The following is a 6,473-nucleotide window of genomic DNA, read 5'->3' as shown; positions in this document are numbered from 1 at the left end:
CTTAGCAAACTATCACAAGAACAGAAAACCAAACACCGCATGTTCTCATTCATAGGTGGGAACTGAACAATGAGATCACTTGGACTCGGGAAGGGGAACATCACGCACTGGGGCCTATCATGGGGAGGGGGGAGGGGGGAGCGATTGCATTGGGGAGTTATACATGATATAAATGATGAATTGATGGGTGCTGACGAGTTGATGGGTGCAGCACACCAACATGGCACAAATATACATATGTAACGAACCTGCACGTTATGCACATGTACCCTAGAACTTAAAGTATAATAAAAAAAAAAATTAAAAAATTTAAAAAATAAATAAATAAATAAAATGGTAAATTTCATGTTATGTGAATTCTACCCCAATTTTAAAACTCAAAGAAAGAAAGAAAGAAAGAAAGAAAGAAAGAAAGAAAGAAAGAAAGAAAGAAAGAAAGAAAGAAAGAAAGAAACTACAAAACACTGAAAGACAGACCACCCTCTCTACCAAATGTTGATGATGTAGAATAACTAGAACTTTCACCCCCTGCTGGCAGTAATGTAAAATGGAAGGATTGCTTTGAAAACTGGTTTGTTGGTTTCTCAAAAAGTTAAACCTAAAACTACTAGAGGATCCAGCCCTACCAATTAGAGGCATTACCCAGAAGAAAAGAAAACATATGTCCTGATAAAGACTTGCCCCCAAATATTCATAGCAGCTTTCTTTATGATTGCCAAGAAATGTAAACCACCCAAATATTTATCACCAGCTGAATAAGCAAAATAATCGTGATTATATAATAATGTAGACAAAAATTGAAATAATTACACTCAAAAGCTTCTGCACAGCAAAATAAATAATCAGCAGAGTAAACAGACAACCCAGACTGGGAGAAAGCCTTCACAATCTATGTATCTGACACAGGACTAATATCTGGAATCTACAAGGAAGTCAAAGAAATCATCAAGAAAACAAACAAACCAACCCATCAAAAAGTGGATTAAAGAGATGAATAGACAATTCTCAAAAGAAGATATACAAATGGCCAACAAACATATGAAAAAAATGCTTAACATCACTAATGATCAAGGAAAATTAAAATCAAAACCACAATGCAATACCACCTACTCCTGCAAGAATGACCATAATCAAAAAATCAAGATTTGGCATTGATATGATGAAAAAAAGAACAGTTTTACACTGCTGGTGAAGATGTAAACTATTAAAACCACTATGGAAAACAGTGTGGAGATTCCTTAAAGAACTAAAAGTAGAACTACCATTTGATCCAGCAATCTCACTAGTGGGTATCTACCCAGATGAAAGTAAATTATTATTAAAAAAAAAAAAAAAAAGATACTTGCACACGTATATTTATAGCAGCACCATTTGCAATTGCAAAAACATGGAACCAGGCCAAACGCCCATCAATCAACAAGTAAAGAAACTGTAATTATATACATATATATACACACATACATACATACATATATATATATATATCTCACATATATGTGATGGAATACTACTGAGCCATAAAAAGGAATGAAATAATGGCATTTTCAGTAACCTGGATGAAACTGAAGACTATTATTCTAAGTGAAGTAACAAGTGAATTAACTCAAGAATGGAAAATCAAACACTGTATGTTCACACTCATAAGTAGACGCTAAGCTATGAAGATGCAGAGGCATAAGAATAACCCAGTGGACTCTGGGAACTCTGGGGAAAGGGTGGGAGGGGGTGAAGAATGAAAGACTACACACTGGGTACAATGTACACTGCGTGGTTGATGGGTGCTAGGAAATCTTAGAAATCAACACTAAATAACTGATTGATGGAATCAAACACTACATGTTTCCCAAAAACCTATTAAAATAAAATAAATGAACAAATAATTTTAAAAGAATTAAAATAAAATGAAAATAAAACCAAAATATCTAGGTTAAAAAACCTGTATTTCAGTTAAACAACAAATACTTTCAGGGGAACACAACTCTACTGCAAATTTATTTGTTGTTTATTATAATCAAAGAGACAGATAAAATAACTTTTAATGAAACAATAGAAAGTAAAAAAAAAAAAAAAAAAAAATTTTAAAAAAAAAAAAAAAAAAAAAAAAAAAAAAAAAAAAAAAAAAAAAAAAAAAAAAGATATAACAAATGTTGGTGAAGGCCAGGCATGGCGGCTGTTTTCCAAAGCAGTTATACCAGTCAGGCATGGTTGGCCCACACCTGTAATCCCAGACCTTTGAAAGGCCAAAGCAGGTCACTTGAGTTCAGGAGTTTGACACCATCCAGGCCTACATGGCAAAACCTCATCTCTACCAAAAAAAAAATGCAAAAATTAGCCAGGCATGATGGCGTGCTCCTATAACTCCCAGCTACTCGGGAGGCTGAGGTGAGAGGGTCACTTGTGCCTGGGATGTCAGGGCTGTACTGACACATGTTCATGCTGACGCACTTCAGCCTGGATGACAGCAAGATTCTGTCTCAAAAAAAAAAGTTGGTGAAATGTGGAAGAATTGGAACCCCCATAAATTACTGGTGGGAACATAAAATGGTGTAATCATTTTGGGTGTTTCTTTTCTTGTCATTTGATTTATAAAAAAATCAAGATAGTCTCTCTCTCTGTTGCCCAGGCTGGTCCTGAACTCCTGGACTAAAATAATCCTCCCACCTCAGAGTCCTGAATAACTGAGATTACAGGCATGAGCCACCACACCTGACTGGTGTAACCAGTTTGGAAAAACAAATGTACAGTAATCACATAATGCAACAATTTCACTCCTGGATATAAATCTAAGAGAAACAAAAGTATATGTTCACACAAAAACTTGTGCATGAATTTTGATAGCAGCATTATTCATGATGACCAATAAGTAGAAACAATTCAAATGCCTCTGAACTGATGAATGGATAAACATAGACTATTATTCAGCTATAAAAGGAAACACATACTGATACAGGCTGACAAGAAGAAACTTTGAAAATATTACCCTAGGAGAAAAAAAAAAAGAAAAAAAAGCCAGTCACAAAGCATCACATTTTTAAAAGATCTAGATTAGGCAAATCTACAGTGACAGAAAATAAATCAGTAATTGCCTATGAAGACACAGGGACGTGGGGAAAGTAGAAGGTAGTGGCTAAGAGCTGAGGATTTCTCTACAGCGTAATGAAACGTTCTAAATGTGATTGTAGTGATGGATGCGTAGCTCTGTAAGTATTCCAAAAACCACTGGATTTCTCTCTCTCTCTCTCTCTCTCTTTCTCTCTCTGTCTTTTGAGACAAGGTCTTCTTCTGTTACCTAGGTTGAAGTGCAGTGGCGCCATCTCAGCTCACTGCAATCTATGCATCCTAGGCTCAGGCAATCCTCTGGCTTCAGGACCCCAAATAGCTGGGACTACAGACATGAGCCCCCATACCTGGCTAATTTTTGTATGTTTCTAAAGATGGGGTTTTGCCATTTTGTCCAGACTAGTCTCCAACTCCTGAGCTCAAGCAATCAGCCTCCCAAAGTACTAGCATTACAGGCGGTAGCCACTGTGTCCTGCCTGAATTGTCTATTTTGATAGATAAATTGTATGGTATGTGAATTATACTGCAATAAAATTGTTACTAAAAAATGAAAATAGGGACTGGGCACAGGTTGCTCATGGCTGCCTATAATCCCAGCACATTGGGAAACTGAGGCAGAAAGATCACTTGAGGCCAGGAGTTTGACACCATTCTGGGAAATATGACAATATAACATAAACATCTCCACAACAACAACAAAAAATAGCTGGGCATGGTGGCAAACGTCTGTGGTCTCAGCTACTTGAGAAGCTTAAGTGGGAGGGTTACTTAAGCCTGGGAGGTCAAGGCTGCAGTGGGTCATAATCGTGCCACGATACTCCAGCCCAAGTGACAGGGTGAGACCCTGCCTCAAAAAACAAAACAAAAACCATAAACAGACAAAAAATAGAGCTAATAAGCTAACATAAGGAAAGTTGCTGAAATGTGACAGATAAATAAAAATAAAGTAATGTGAGGTCTTTTATCTACTAAAAATAAACAAAAACTAGCTGGTTAAATTTAATACCCTGTGTTGGAAAAGGTGCAATGAAATGGGCACTTTATTATACTATTACTGGCATTTGAATTTTATATAAGCCTTCTAGGCTAAAGCTTGGCAATTTTTTTTTTTTTAAATAACAGAGAACTATCTCACCATACTGCCTTCTCCAACTCCCGGTCTCAAGCAGTCCTCCCATCTTGGCCTCCCAAAGTGCTGGGATTATAACTGTGAGATGCCCAAAAGCTTGGCAATTTACATCAAAGTAGTAAGAATGTTCATACCCTGCTGACTCACAGTCATCTCATTTCTGGAGATATCTTTGGAGAAAATTCAACCTAAACAAAAAGTCATATGCATAAGCACAGTGAAATCTGGGAGCAATTTAAGATAGAGTGGTTAAGTGAAATAAGGAAGAGTTATGGGGAACTAAATAATCCCTAGTATTTACAGGCTCCTCGTAAGAAGTAAGTTAAATTTTTTTTTTTTTTTTGTTTTTTTTGAGACAAGGTCTCACTCTGTTGCCCAGGCTGGAGTGCAGTGGCCTGATTATGAGTCACTGCAGTCTTTGCCTTCCTGGGCTCAGGTGATCCTCTCCCCTCAACCTCCCAAGTAGCTGAAACTACAGGCAGATGCAACTACTCTAGGCGAGTTCTTGTATTTTTTTTTTTTTTTTTTTTTTTTTTTTTGTAGAGACAGGGTCTCACTGTGTTGCCCAGGCTGCTCTCCAACTCTTGTCCTCAAGCAATCCTCCTGCCTTGGCCTCTCAAAGTTCTGGGATTATGTTTTGAGCCACTACACCCAGCCAGCTGCTACATTATTATTAATACTGTTATTATAATCATTCCACTCAATTTAAAATTATTTATCATTAATAATATCAGTCAAGTCTATAGAACAGTATGTGTCCTACCATATAACTGTATTAATATAAACATACAGTTGTCCCTCAGTATACAAAGAAGACTGTTTCCAGCCCCCACTCCCTACCATCTCTGTGTATACAAAAATCCACATATACTCACATTTTCCAGTAAGCCCTCTGGAACTCACATGTAGGAAAGTAAAAAAAAAAATTAGTTGGGCATAGTGGCAAGCACCTGTACTTCCAGCTACTTGGGAGACTGAGGTGAAGGAATTGCTTGAGCCTGGGAGTTCGTGGCTGCAGTGAGCTGTGATAGCACCACTGCACTCCAGCCTGGAAAACACAGTGAGACCTTGTCTCATAAACAAAAAAGTTTTGGCCGGGCACAGTGGCTCATGCCTGTAATCCCAGCACTTTGGGAGGCCAAGACTGGTGGATAATCTGTGGTCAGGAGTTTGAGACCAGCCGCGCCAATATGGAGAAACCCCTGTCTCTACTAAAAATACAAAATTAGCCAAGCATGGTGGCGCATGCCTGTAATCCCAGCTACTCAGGAAGGTGAGGCAGGAGAATCGCTTGAACCTGGGAGGCGGAGGTTGCAGTGAGCCAAGATTGCACCATCGCACTCCAGCCTGGGCAACAAGAGTGAAACTCCATCTCAAAAAAAAAAAAAAGAAAAAAAAAGGTTAGAAACTGTAATTGTAATGAGGTGTGTTGGGCAAAATTCCATACAAGCAAAGTACAGATTAATGAAGCAAATGGTGATAAAATAGAACAATTACCCTTCTGTGGTTTATGACAATGATGGCAAAAAAATGCAAGACACAGAGAAAGAGAGTAAAGAAGAAATTAGGGAAGCATTCTACGTGTTTGAAAGGATGACACTGGCCATGTTCATGCAGTTCCTGTACAATATTGTTCAGTTGCCTTTGTTTGTAAGGAATGTATCCACTGAAAGTTCTTGCTATAAAAGAATCAGTAGGCATGCATAGTCATACTAGAACTCACTCCTGTTTTTCTACCTTTACCTTCCTGCTATCATCCCACAGTCTTATTTCAGAAAATTGAGCAAGTGTTAGGCATGGTGGTTCATACGTACCTGTAATCCTTGAATTTTGGGAGGCAGAGGTGGAAGGATCGCTTGAAGTCTGAAGTTTGAGACCAGGCTAGGCACCAAAGTGAGACCTCATTCATGTCTACCAAAAAAAAAAAATTAACCAGGCACAGTGGTGTATAGCTGCAGGCCCAGCTACTCAGGAGGCTGATGGGAGAGGATCCTGAGCACAAGAGTTCAAGGCTGCAGTGAGCTGTGTTAGCACTACTGCACTCCAGCCTGGGTGACAGAATGAGACCCATCTCCTGAAACAACAACAAAAAAAAAAAAAGAAAGAAAAAAGAAAATTGATTGAGTAGCAAATTGTAGGTGGTTGACTCTGAATATTTCTAAACTATTGGTTCTCAAACTTTTGTGGTGGACCCTCCCCTTTACGTGAAACCACTGGAGGTTGGCGACATAGAGGTCAGGTAGCAGTGCTCTCCCACCAGGAGTCCCTCTGCACCCCCGGAGAC

General features: G+C 38.5%; 1 long non-coding RNA gene and 1 pseudogene across 2 annotated transcripts in view; one reads left to right on the top strand and one right to left on the bottom strand.

Annotated features, from left to right (window-relative positions):
* LOC108541962 (uncharacterized) overlaps positions 1-6,045 on the bottom strand; it is a 17,364-nt gene extending 11,319 nt beyond the window's left edge. The window contains exons 1-3 of one of the 2 annotated variants that reach the window (XR_001889130.1): positions 6,004-6,045; positions 4,196-4,377; positions 2,652-2,981 (exon numbers count right to left, since the gene is read on the bottom strand). This is a non-coding gene — a long non-coding RNA (uncharacterized LOC108541962). Of the gene's footprint in view, positions 1-2,651; positions 2,982-4,195; positions 4,378-6,003 lie in introns of those variants that run through there. The other variant, XR_001889131.1, reaches the window with a different exon arrangement.
* The window catches only part of LOC108541960 (ras suppressor protein 1-like), a 167,504-nt pseudogene that overhangs the window by 85,888 nt on the left and 75,143 nt on the right, over positions 1-6,473 (top strand).

This window comes from Rhinopithecus bieti, unplaced genomic scaffold, assembly GCF_001698545.2.
Source record: "Rhinopithecus bieti isolate Rb0 unplaced genomic scaffold, ASM169854v2 scaffold_20310, whole genome shotgun sequence".
NCBI classification, from domain to species: Eukaryota; Metazoa; Chordata; class Mammalia; order Primates; family Cercopithecidae; genus Rhinopithecus; species Rhinopithecus bieti.
This window is presented reverse-complemented; position numbering and strand designations above follow the sequence as displayed.